General features: G+C 35.3%; 2 long non-coding RNA genes across 2 annotated transcripts; both read left to right on the plus strand.

The window, feature by feature from the left end:
* The first annotated feature begins 9,852 nt into the window (after positions 1 to 9,852).
* On the plus strand, positions 9,853 to 10,965 carry LOC121415011. The gene is made up of 3 exons (XR_005969941.1): positions 9,853 to 9,994; positions 10,332 to 10,422; positions 10,928 to 10,965. It is a non-coding gene; the product is annotated as an uncharacterized LOC121415011 (long non-coding RNA).
* A 44-nt stretch (positions 10,966 to 11,009) lies between these two features.
* On the plus strand, positions 11,010 to 12,223 carry LOC121414760. Its single transcript, XR_005969905.1, has 3 exons — positions 11,010 to 11,050; positions 11,194 to 11,314; positions 11,858 to 12,223. It is a non-coding gene; the product is annotated as an uncharacterized LOC121414760 (long non-coding RNA).
* The last annotated feature ends 1,185 nt before the right edge of the window (positions 12,224 to 13,408 follow it).

The following is a 13,408-nucleotide window of genomic DNA, read 5'->3' on the forward strand; positions in this document are numbered from 1 at the left end:
TCGCGCTCGCAGTAATTATTTTAATAAAACATGTTTGAACTGTCATATTACGGTCAAAAAGGTGGTGAAATGTTGGAATATGAAAAATGTGCAGCTCCTGCTTCACGCTTGCATCATTTGATTGATGAGACATACCTGATCTTTTTTGTGAGAGTAAAGTTAAGATGTACTTAAAACTTCGGACTTCCGTCAGGACGACCTCCCCCTCAAAAACCAACAAAAACTAGCTTTCAGCGATCGATCGGGCAAAATGTGGATACAACCAATTCAGAATTTAGTCAGGACTACCCCCTCAAAAAAATTGACACAAATTAAACTATAATGACCGATCGGGAGAAATGTGAATGAAAATGACCCCCTCCCCCTTCCGTATTCACCAAAGCTGTCCTGTATGATACGCTAAGTTTTAGGCTCGCTGTCTAGGGGTACAAAATAGGAGACAAAAGATAAATAAGAGTCAATCTTCGATCACTAACATGCCCCCCCCCCCCATGAAAAATCCCTGCTCCGCCAATGGTCAATATAATACATTTTTTTACATTTCATTTCAAGATGAAACAATACAATCGAAATATATTATATTATGTAATTGGTCACATGTTCCGTGTTTTCTGTCACTTAATTCTTGGTTACACTTTGTAATTCCGAAGGTTCGTAATTCCGAAGGTTCGTAATTCCGAAACACGTAAATTGCCTATACCTCGATGTTCGTTAATCCGAAAACGTAAAAGGGTTCGTTAATCCGAACATTTGTGGCGTTATTCCGAAGGTTCGATAATCCGAAAACGAAATAAGGTTCGATGTTCCGAAGGATCGATAGTCCGAAAACGAAATAAGGTTCGTTGTTCCGAAGGTTCGTTAATCCGAAAACGAAATAAGGTTCCTTGTTCCGAAGGTTCGTTAGTCCGAAAACAAAATAAGGTTCCTTAATCATTACAATTTCGGACTAACGAACCTTCGGAAGTACGAACGTCATTTCGTTTTAGGATTAACGGACCTTCGGAATTACGAACCTCACTTTGTTTTCGGACTTCCGAACCTTCGGAAATACGAACCTTCGGAATAACGAACCTTCGGAATAACGAAGCTTCGGAAGTAAGAATGTATGCGTAATTTTTATCCGTGACACTCAGACCCTCTGTGGACGAAGCTGGTGAAATCGGTCATTCAAATCAGTTGAGATTTCTATCTTTCTTTTGCACCATGGCATGAAGTTTACCAATTGATAGTGTGTTTACGTTACGATTGGTTGCATTAATTGTTGTGCATGATTCGACGGAAACATCAGCCCCAATTCAATGGCTAAGCTTCATGTGACGAGGCCCTAGGTACCTATTAATGATGTATCCATTTAACTGAATTATAACATTCGTTTTCGGATTAACGAACCTTCGGAATTACGAACCTCACTTTGTTTTCGGACTAACGAACCTTCGGAATTACGAACCTCATTTCCTTTTCGGACTTACGAACCTTCGGTAATATGAACCTTCGGAATAACGAACCTTCGGAATATCCGAACCTTCGGAATATCCGAACCTTCGGAATAACGAAGCTTCGGAAGTAAGAATGTATGCGTAATTTTTATCCGTGACACTTAGACCCTCTGTGGACGAAGCTGGTGAAATCGGTCATTCAAATCAGTTGAGATTTCTATCTTTCTTTTGCACCATGGCATGAAGTTTACCAATTGATAGTGTGTTTACGTTACGATTGGTTGCATTAATTGTTGTGCATGATTCGACGGAAACATCAGCCCCAATTCAATGGCTAAGCTTCATGTGACGAGGCCCTAGGTACCTATTAATGATGTATCCATTTAACTGAATTATAACATTCGTTTTCGGATTAACGAACCTTCGGAATTACGAACCTCACTTTGTTTTCGGACTAACGAACCTTCGGAATTACGAACCTCATTTCCTTTTCGGACTTACGAACCTTCGGTAATATGAACCTTCGGAATAACGAACCTTCGGAATATCCGAACCTTCGGAATATCCGAACCTTCGGAATAACGAAGCTTCGGAAGTAAGAATGTATGCGTAATTTTTATCCGTGACACTTAGACCCTCTGTGGACGAAGCTGGTGAAATCGGTCATTCAAATCAGTTGAGATTTCTATCTTTCTTTTGCACCATGGCATGAAGTTTACCAATTGATAGTGTGTTTACGTTACGATTGGTTGCATTAATTGTTGTGCATGATTCGACGGAAACATCAGCCCCAGATCAATGGCTATGTGACGAGGCCCTTGGTTCCTATTAATGATGTATCCATTTAACTGAATTATAACAAAGGTTTTGGAATCCAACTTATTACATGTACATGTACCTGCTTAGCAAGTGTCTGTGGCAATTAAGCTTTCAAATCATAAAGAGCATTCCTGCTTAACCCTAAATAGACTGGGCTATTTCAATACCTAAGAAGACTGGGGGGGGGGCCTAATTCAGCCCCCCTTATGATTTCGGCCGTCGATCGCGCGATCGCGACGAAAATTGACACGCGCGTTACCCACCCATGGCATAATCTACAAAACTTCTAGATCTAATTCTGTGAAAAATCTCATTGCTAATTAATTATGCTAATTTATGCGTAATATCAAAATTTTGCTTTAATCAACTAAATAATGCCCCCTAAAATGCTATTTTTGGTACACAGACACTTTCTATAAATCTGATCAAATGTACAAAAAAAATCAAAATCACATTGATTTTCTTGTGTATTTTATTGTTTTATAAATTTCTTATGTATTTCTTTGTTTTTCGACTTTCTGTTTTTATTGTTCTTTTTCATGGAATTTGTCGGGGACATTATTTGAAGCATAAATAAGATGGAATTAATTGATCTCAATCAGTAAAAGGAAAAATAATGATACATTTATGAATTTTGGCAAAAAAAGCTCTATTTGCATTGGATTTGTACACAAATTCACGTTTTTTTTGCAATTTTGAGTCTGCATGCAGTTGTGAAATGTTGCGTAATTTCAGAACCGCGTACCCGGGGGTCGCAAATTTGGTCTCAAAAGTTGCGCGAGACTTGAATATAAAAACTCAGTGAGTGACGTGGTCAAAAAATTTCGCGCGGCGGATTTATCACGAAAAATGTCGAGGGGGGCTGAATCAGCCCCCCCCCGTCTTTTTAGGGTTACAGGTCAAGTTCATCCCTCAAAAATGTTGATTTTGAATAAATAGAGAAAAATCAAACTAGCATAACACTGAAAGTTACATCAAAATCGGATGTAAAATAAGAAAATTACGACATTTTAAAAGTTCGCTTATTTTTCATGGAACAGTGAATTGTACAACTCAGTGATATGGAAATGAGTCAGATGATGATGTTCTCGCTCACTATTTTTTTTTAATTCTACAATATTTCATTTTAACACATTTGACAATAAGGACCAACTTGACTGAGCCATAATAGTATTTAACAATGCTAATTCTTCATGTTCAAGGAGGAATTAATTACTGTTTCACTTGACAATGAAGAGAAATATAGAATATTTCATGTTTATTATATTAAAATACAAAAAAAATAGTGGATGGATGACGTCATCAGTTTCCTCATTTGCATACCGACTAGTATTTGCATATAACTGATTTGTGAAATTTAGCTAAAGCTTTTTTATTTTACATCCGATTTTGCTGAAATTTTCAGTGTTATGCTTGTTGAATTTTTATCATTTATGCGAAGCAACTTTTGGTTGGGGTGGACTTGTCTTTTGAATAGCCATGAATACAGTTCAAATGTGTCAGTAAAAAGGGGGCATTTCATAACAAGAATAGTTTGCGACATTCACCGACCGAATGTCTCTCAGCCAATCTGATACAAGATTTCAGTAGCTTATAACAAATCGCCAGTTAACGTCACTGACTCATTTGTTTCATGAGATGATCCCCGCGTCTATTATCATGTGATTAGAGGGTTTTATTAGGGGAGGAATTTGTCGATCACAATGGTACATTGCGGAATGTATACGGATTCACAGCACAGATAGGTATGTAAAACAGGTGATGAGTTCCCTGGCGGGGGTAGACATATTGCCTAATACAGGTACCCCCTATGGGATATCTTTGGTGACTGTTTTTACTTCGATGCATTTCCTTTGTTTTGTACTGTACAGCATCAATTCAGAGATACGCCGTCAGTGAGTCGTATCATCAGTGCTAGATGAGGCCAGGTCGTGGACACGGAGGGCTACTTGGTACTGAGAACAGTGGAGGTACTTCTTCTCATCGTACTGCAGAAGATATTTCAGTTCAACCAGTGCGGAGTAGTTTGATTCAGGTAGGTAATAGGTTGATACATTTTCTTCGTTGCTTATTGTATCTCCCGAACAGAGTTCGAAGGATACCATGGTTTTGGATCTTTAAAGGTCAAGTCCACCTCAGAAAAATGTTGATTTAAATCAATAGAGAAAAATCAGACAAGCACAATGCTGAAAATTTCATTAAGATCGGATGTAAAATAAGAAAGTTAGACATTTCAAAGTTTCGCTTATTTTTAAGAAAATAGTTATATGAACGAGCCAGTTCATCCAAATGAGTCGATGATGTCACTCACTATTTCTTTTGTTTTTTTATTGTTTGAATTATACAATATTTCAATTTTTATGAATTTGTAGATTAGGACCTCCTTGCCTGAAGCACAAAATGTTAGAATAATGGAATTCCACGTGTTCAGGGAGGAATGAAATTTCATTTCACATGACAATGACGAGAAAATCAAAATATTTCATATAATAAAATACAAAAGAATTAGTGAGTGAGTGATGTCATCAGTTCCCTCATTTGCATACCGACCGAGATGTGCATGTAACTATTTTGTGGAATGAAGCGAAACTTTAAAATGTCAGAACTTATTTTACATCCGACTTTGATGAAATTTTCAGTGTTATCATGGTTATGCTTGTCATTCAAATCAAGTTTTTGTTGGGGTGGACTTGTCCTTTAAACATTTTCTGAAGCATTTTATTTTTTTATTATTTATTTGCAATACTATAAAAAAAATACATTTTATGAATCTTATGAAAGTTCGCGAGAGAGAAAGAGTGTGTTGGTGTGGTTTCTAGTTAGAATCAAGACGCCGCGATTCTACCTTATTAGTCATGTACATTTTAGAAGCAATATACCCGATGTTTTGCACTCGAAAGTAACATGCTCCTAAATTTATAATGTACTACTTACATTCTGAATCAAATTTGATCTTTTATGACCCAACATACCTTATCTGTCATTTTTCTTGTTTTCCATTCCTAGTATATGATCCACTTACTTGCATTTAATTTTTCATTTTCTTCAATGTGATACCTAACACGAGTTGTTTATTTCCATAGATTAAAGGGGAAAGTTCACCCTGAAGAAAACGTTGTTGTAAAAATAACAGAAAAAATAATAAAAAAATATTGGTGAAGGTTTGAGGAAAATCCGTTAAAGAGTAAGAAAATGATTAGAGTTCAAAATTTTGGATTTGTGACGTCATAAACGAGCAGCTGCCCCATGTGTTATGTAATATAAAATATATGAATTTCAAATTTTGTATGGTTCCTGATGACTTAATTTTGTTTTCTTTTCATGATCTGGTGTGAAATGATTTGTCTATTGATATACAAAAGTTACAGTGAAATCCATTTTCAATTTTCTGATAAAATGACATTTCATTGATTTCACGTCACAAATCAAATAATTGAATTCTAATAACTTTTTGATTATTTGATGAATTTTTCTCAAACCTTCGGCAATATTTTTTATTATTTTTTCTGCTATTTTTAAAATAAACTTTTTGTCAGGGTGAACTTCCCCTTTAAGTCCTAATTAAGAGCTATGTGAAAGAAAAGGATGTATATATGATTTAAAACAAAACGATTGTGGCACCGTGGTGCCCCCCTTTTTTAAGATGATACCCTTTCACCTAGCCAGGCGGCTTCTTGAGAGTAAAAATCATTTACTGACGTAAGCTTACTCTCAATGAAGCCAGGCCTTCCTTTCTATTCATTTGCGTGTACCACCAAAAAACCTGAAACTTTCGCCCCCGAGATTTCTACTTTCTTTCTAAAAGATCTAGCCCTAAATCATGTTCATGGAATACAACTTCATTTCCGACACTATTCTACACGCTATGGATTTTATTTTTAAAGAAGAATTCATTTTAAAAAAATGGGAAAATATGACAAGACGGAAGAGATTTGCCTGATGTGTACGCCGCCATGTTTTCTTTTGTTCTTCACCCACGATACGGACGCGTGTGTCGCGTAACGTCGGCGAAGAACAATAGGGGTGATACTGAAATAATTATTTCATGGTTATGATGGTGGTGGTGTTGGTGATGATGATGATGATGATTGGTGGTGGTGGTGTTGGTGGTAATGTGGTGGTGGTGATAATGGTAAATGTTTTTTTTTATTTATATGTTTTATTGGGTCAACACTGACCAAAAATAAACAAAAATAACAAATTAAACATAATTTAAATATTTACAAGTGATCATAAAATCATTAGGAAAAAATCATATATAATAGTAAAAAGAATAAACAAGAAAAAATAAATAATAAAGGAAAATGAGCGGAAAGATTTATGCAATGGCACAGACGTGATATTTTATACAACTTTGACGGCAAGTATTTGTATGCATATATACAGGGTAAACATGATACATATAATGATACATATAAAGATGACAAAAATTCAAATTCAAACTTCCATTTCTTAAAATGAGCCGTGAGTTTGTCTTTTTTGGCCACACAATATTCAATTTTCCTTTGCTTTTTAACAAAAGATCTAAAGGCTCCAAAGTTTGGATCAACTTTGCTGAATTTACAAATGAAAATGAAGTACTTCAACAATAAAAATAAGTAGGAAATGAACTTGTCATCCGGATCACCAAACATTTTACTGAAATTAGATAAAGTAAATTGGAATCAAACTTCTGTATTAAAATAGTCAATAAATCTTGCCACAGGGGTGAAACCTTTTCACCAATACAAAATATATGAACCGATGTTTCAGGGAATTTGTTGCAAAATTCACACAAAGGGGAATCTTTCCTTTTAATCTTGAAAAGAAAATCATTAAAAGCAATGCATTTGTGAAAAACTTTGAAATAAAAGGAACGAATTTTAGTGCCTATCGAACATTTGAAGTTATTGCAATGTATTTTCTCCCATGAAATATTGTCAGGAATGGGTAAGATACTGCTCCAATATTCATAACGTGCGTCAGGGCTAGATTTGCCACTCAAGATATTTTAGGCGTAGATAATGGTAAATGTGATTATGATGCTGGTTGCAATGCATGATGTGATGATGCTAGTGATGATAGTGGGATTGTTCTGGTGACGATGGTGATGGTGAGGATGAGGATGATGGTGATGGTAATAATGGCAGATGTGCTCATGGAGTGATCATTTGAAAATGACGCTGGTTGTGATTGTGGCGATGTTAATAAAGGGAAATTCTACTTTATTCATTTAGATATGTTTGCAGCTCGGAGTACCCCTTACAAGAATCTAATTTGATTCAATTTAATTAATGTTTATTTGTTTTCTCATTTTATACTAAAATCACTGCTATGGTACGAACAAATTATTATAAGCATTATTTTTATTTTCAATATATTTTTTTCATATTACTAATGAAGACACACCTTCACAAGCCAATGCCATTTTGTCGGAATATGTAAACATGGGGAGTGAACTGTGTGTTGTATCTCAATGAATGTGTGTTATAAATATATAGTCTTAAAATATACGTTTTCAAATATTAACTAATACTACAGAGAATAAATTGTCCTGTATAAGTATTTGTATATATAAACTAAAATGTTTTGAGAGGAAAAGTAATTGTTTTGCTACTTAGTAGCATGATTATTGCGAAATACGTGTATTGAGTGGGTCTATATTACTAGACTACACTAGCATCTTGGGTCAGGAAACTGGTCAGGTATGCCGAGTTAAGGACTCGAGATGGCGCTATTGGGTTGTATCTGCTGTAAAGAAAACTATTAAGGACTGATATATCCCTGCTCGTGGTTAGCCATTGCCGTTTGGATTTTATAATGTGTTAGATTCGCCGAGAGAAGATTTTAGTTCTGAATCATGAAGTCCCCATTCGTAACGTTAACTAAGTTGTCCTCATTTTTCGAGGCTTTAAAAATGTTCCCACATCCGTTTTGTTCAGAACAACTTAGGGCTTTTGAGTGATTCCACTTTGATAATTTTATGGATCTATTTTTGTTTTCAATTATGTTAATGGAGACATAAGTTCCTGTATATTAATTTTGAAAGCTTTCGAATATATTCATAGAGTTTATGATATAGTTTAAAAGAATATTTTCCTCTGATTTCGATTCAAGTGATTCATTTCCTTTCAATATTTTCATATTTACAGTAATCAATTTACACACAACATATGACAATTAAATCAATTTGTACGATTGATAACAATCTATGTAATTGCGTAATGATTCTTAAACCAAAGTCTATATGATTTTTTTTAGGTGCTGAGTTAGGTGATGCAATGTAATGCAATGATGGAATGAGTTCTTTTTATTGAATCCTACTGCAATTCCCCGTCGACATTCTATGATCTGTTTTCCTGAGATCAGAACAATAATTTGAGATTCACTGAGGCGAGAGCACAAAACATTGAAGATTAAGGTAAGAGCATATATGGCACCATAAATGAAAATCATAGTTACACCAACGTCCCAAGGACAGCATGAATACCTAAAAAGTTTGGAGAAGTTAGTTAATGATGTCAAGTCTAATTTTCAGGGGGCGCAGAATCGAGGGGGCGGGGCTTCATGCCCCTCCCCACATTTTTCAGTATCCTTACAAACACGTGAAAATGACAATGGCGAATGTATGCATGCTCATCACCTCACACTCCCTCCCTTCAAAATCATTCTACGGCCCTTACATGTACATGACTTAAGCACATACTTCATGTACTTTTCAAGAGAATGTACTTCCCAGCTCTAGCATGTTTTATTACACCGAAACCCATTCAATATGTTCACTTTCAAATGTTGCTGTCCTGAAAAGAGGATGTTACAATGTCACGGTTTAATTTCACAGTTGAGGAATGGTGCTCTCACTATCGCAGAATATTAGAAAACAAGATAGAAATGGATAGAGGAGAAAATGGTTGCTGGATTTTTACTGGTAGAAAGTCCAAATCGGGTCATGGCATGGTAGATGTAGTGATTCCAGGTTTAGGCAAAACGGTTAGATCAGCTCACCGACTCTCCTATATGACCATCATACATTGATCATGGAAGATACCAACCCATCTTGAAGCTTCACATCTTTGTGGGACGCCATCTTGTATCAGACCGTCACATCTGGTCCTAGAGACTCACAAGGATAATAAATCCAGACAAATTTGTCATGGTCTGGGCCATTGTTTAAATTCACAACATAGACCCAAGTGTATTATTTTGCCTCGCTCTGACCGGTCTAGTACAGTTACATATTCATAAACGTCTTATTAAGCCTAAGAGTTAAGTTTTTTTCGGGTAAGGCCCGCAAAAACAAATTAATTTTATGAAGGGTGCTAGGTTGGTGGCCCTCAGTTTCCCCAGGATAATGGCTTACTAATAAATCAACATTTTGAACAAATATTAACGATTCAAAAAACATACTACATCGATGTTTTGTTTACGCCAAGCATTAATATTTTTTCATGTTTTGCAACCGTTAGAATGATATCAAAATCCATATTGTATATTTTGGTGACTGATGATTTGATCAAATTATCTGATTGTCGGTGACAGTTCTATTTTTATAACGAATTTAAAGTTATTAAATACCCTCTCAACGCCTGTAAAATATTTTGATTATTTCACTAGCGCTCAGTTGACACAAGCCTGCGAGTCTTGGTTTTCGGAAAAAAGGAGGAATGGCTCGAATCTCATGTCTTGATCAACCATGGACCTACAACTCAACATCGCCCAGTCCCGATTTCACGTCGGCACTAACTCATTGCCACACCGAGGTAACTTGACGCCCTTTTCATTCATTGTTGATAACTAAGGAGATTTGCCCATTTTTTTTATTTTTTAATGCCATGGATTTTTTTTCATATGCATGTAATTCTTTTAAATCATGTTTTCCCCTTACTAAAACTTGTAAATGAAACGAAATTTTAATATATGCCAGACTTGATGACAGTTTTATAGCTTTATACCTGACTTTATACAAATAAAGTTATTTTTAAAAATGATTGAATTCTAGATAAAAAGGAATATAAATCTGATTTGGGACAATCCTATCTTTATGATTTCAAATACATTCTTCTACAAAGCTCTTTTTTCTAATTCTATTTTGTTTAGGGGGTTATTGTAGCTGCTGCAATGTGATTTAAAAGGAAATCTGCTCAATGATTGTCTCTGATGCAAGTCTTTGGCGATCAACTCTTCTGAGGTAAATGAAACAATTTGTAATGCTCCACTTTTTTATAAAATCAGTTACTACTCAGAGGCGGGAACGGTACTACAAGGGGTAGAGAAGCAATCCCAAGAGCTCCTATGAGTTTTCAAGTAATGACAAAGATTAAGAGAATGGAGAAAGATGATTGTAAAAACAAATATATGCATATAAGTTACCCCTGTTACCCGATTTAGATAAAAGAGACACATAAAGGTGTATGAATTTGAATAAACACTGATATTTTCAGGACAATGTAAAGATTGCAATCATCCACACATCGACACAATCATTTTTTAATATATTAAATTCTTTCGACACTGACTTCAATTGGTCTTTCCTTCAAAAATAATTTTGTGATTTTTTATTTGGTAATTAGTGGGGGGTTTGCACTAGATTAAGGAAAGGATGCATGTTCATTCAGATTTTCCTCATGAATATGCATCATCAAAATCACGTGATGATAATAGTCTGTTGTTGGTTTTCTTGGGGTTTTTTTTAGAAGACGGGGAGAAAGTTCACCAGAGCATCTAAACAGCGTCATGGGTGTGAAAATAGTGTGGATATCATAAACGGAGAAAAGGACAAACTTTCTTAAATGCAAGACATCCAGAAGGAAAATAAGGTTAGTTCAAACCTGCAGTCTGCTTGATAAAAGAACTGTGAGCTTGGATTATTGTTTCTAATTATTATCTCTAACTTACCTGCTCATAAGATCCGTACAATGCTCATCTTTTTTTTTATTTATCGACCGTTTTGTCTTGATAGTGATCCTTAGACGTCGCAAGTATTCGAGGGAGCCATTGAAATGAAGTTAGCCTATATGCTACTAAATCAATCTTCTCCCGCGTTCCCAGATTCGTGTTGACACTGGCCCACAACCGATGAGGTAAGTTTCAAACTGATGAATTTCTTATACATTACTTCCCTTAATTTGATCACAAACAATAGACAAATATCTAAAGACTTTTCTCGTTATTGTGTTATACCTTTAGATGAAATTCATTCACAAATGGATGAGCAAAACCAATTAGAAAAAAAATCACAAAAATCATTTGATGGACGTGTGTGAATTTCACAAAATAAAATCACATGTCTAAAAAGTTCAATCTCTGCTCTTTGATATAATGTCTAAATAAACAAAAATAACCAAGAAATAAATAAGCATTTAATTTGTCCATGATATGGAAATTCGATTTATATTTTATTCTGACAAAAGAGGGGGTGAACGTGAAATCTTATCACGTAAGTTATATCAATATGCATTGTAATTGGGCGATTCTACCCAGAAATATTTCCTTCTCGACCATTTTTAACTTGTACAGTTTGAAATTGAATACATGTACCGTATGCATGATTGTCAGTGTATATAATTATCTAATGTTGAAAACAATGAATATTGAACATGTTGAACGTTTGTTAATTTACATAGCATGCATCGATCTGAGAAGATAGATGATTGGAGATCATCATAATCATCAGGACACTGTAACCATGGTAACCGGCCAGCTGAAAAAGGTGAAAGAATTTTCCTCATCCAATGACTCTTCACCCTGAGTGACCCGACCCAGTAGACATCATACACCACTCTTCAATCGCAGCTTTGATCATCGAGCAGTCACTGCAATGTGCAGCCTGTGAAGCAAGCCAAGGTTATGTCCTTTCTGTATGGTTATATGAAATTTATAAGAAATTACGAATTTTATAAATTATTTCATTACATTATTTACACTTATATTAGTTGTAAGATCTAAGGGAATGATATCAGTTACATAAGCATTGCTTTGGGAATTCTGGATAGAAATTAATGTTATACACCCCCCCCCCCCCCCCTAATAGTAACGATAGCCAATTTTATATAGCGCTTTTCCCAGAACGGCTCAAAGCGCTTTAGTACCCCGGTCATTGGATTCATTTCAATCCCGCATGAAAAGTCCACAATTTCCACTCCCTGGGGAGCATTCCTGGTCACACACGTCCCTCTGTTTACAAAGCGAGAGTCTGAACCACTACACCACGCCTCTTCCCCCTTGCGTATTCCATATTACCTTGGCAAGAGTTATTCCCGTAGCTGGGTGGAACTCTTCATATCATGTCACTGCAGTTCTGTTATTGGATTTTAAAAAATGAGAGTATAGAAGGCAAAAGGAAGAGAATTTAAAAATTATCCATATGAATCATTCCAGAACGATCATCGCATAGATCGTGAGCTTGATGTTTAAGGGCAGGCATCTTCCAACGTTATCATTTTGTAGACTTTTATATGTATGAAAGTGTATTTCATCGTTCTTCATGGTATATGTATAAGAGAGAGCTGAATACCTCGGCAAATTACAAAATAATGAGATTATGATTCTGTGTAGTGATAAATCGCCATTTCGTTTGGAATAGGAATTGCTCAGTAAATATAAATCATTTCTGATCGACTAAGAGGGCCAAATCACAGATTTTCAAACAATGAAATATAAGCATACATGAAAATTACATGAAAGCTCTATACAATGATCGTTAGCAGGGGTAAAATGATAGCAAAATTATTAGTTTTTGAAACGTTCAATTGACTATACTTTTCCGTTTTAAATACCATGTAAAGCAAAATATAAATGACAAAAACAAGAACCTACTGGAAAGCACGGTTTGTTTATGATCGATGAAGAGATACGGCTCTCTTCAGGAATGAAAATGGGTTTACGACGCCATGTTGAATATTAAAGAAGGAAATAAAGAAATACTTCTACGGATGCACTGTAAGAAAATTTATCCTTAAAATAAAAGAAGTTCCTGTACCAGAGTCTCGATCATGTAAAATTACAGGATATTGGTATTTGGTGTATGGAATTTTACAAATTTTCCCCTTTTTAACAGACCTCATGTTCTGTTGAATTGCAGAAAAATTCCTGTTTTGTTAATTTACAGAATGATTCTGTTATTGCTTTCTGCAAAATCTTTTTATTTTTCTGTAAAATAAGGGGTTTTTTACAGT

This window comes from Lytechinus variegatus, chromosome 5 (genome assembly GCF_018143015.1).
Source record: "Lytechinus variegatus isolate NC3 chromosome 5, Lvar_3.0, whole genome shotgun sequence".
NCBI lineage: Eukaryota > Metazoa > Echinodermata > Echinoidea > Temnopleuroida > Toxopneustidae > Lytechinus > Lytechinus variegatus.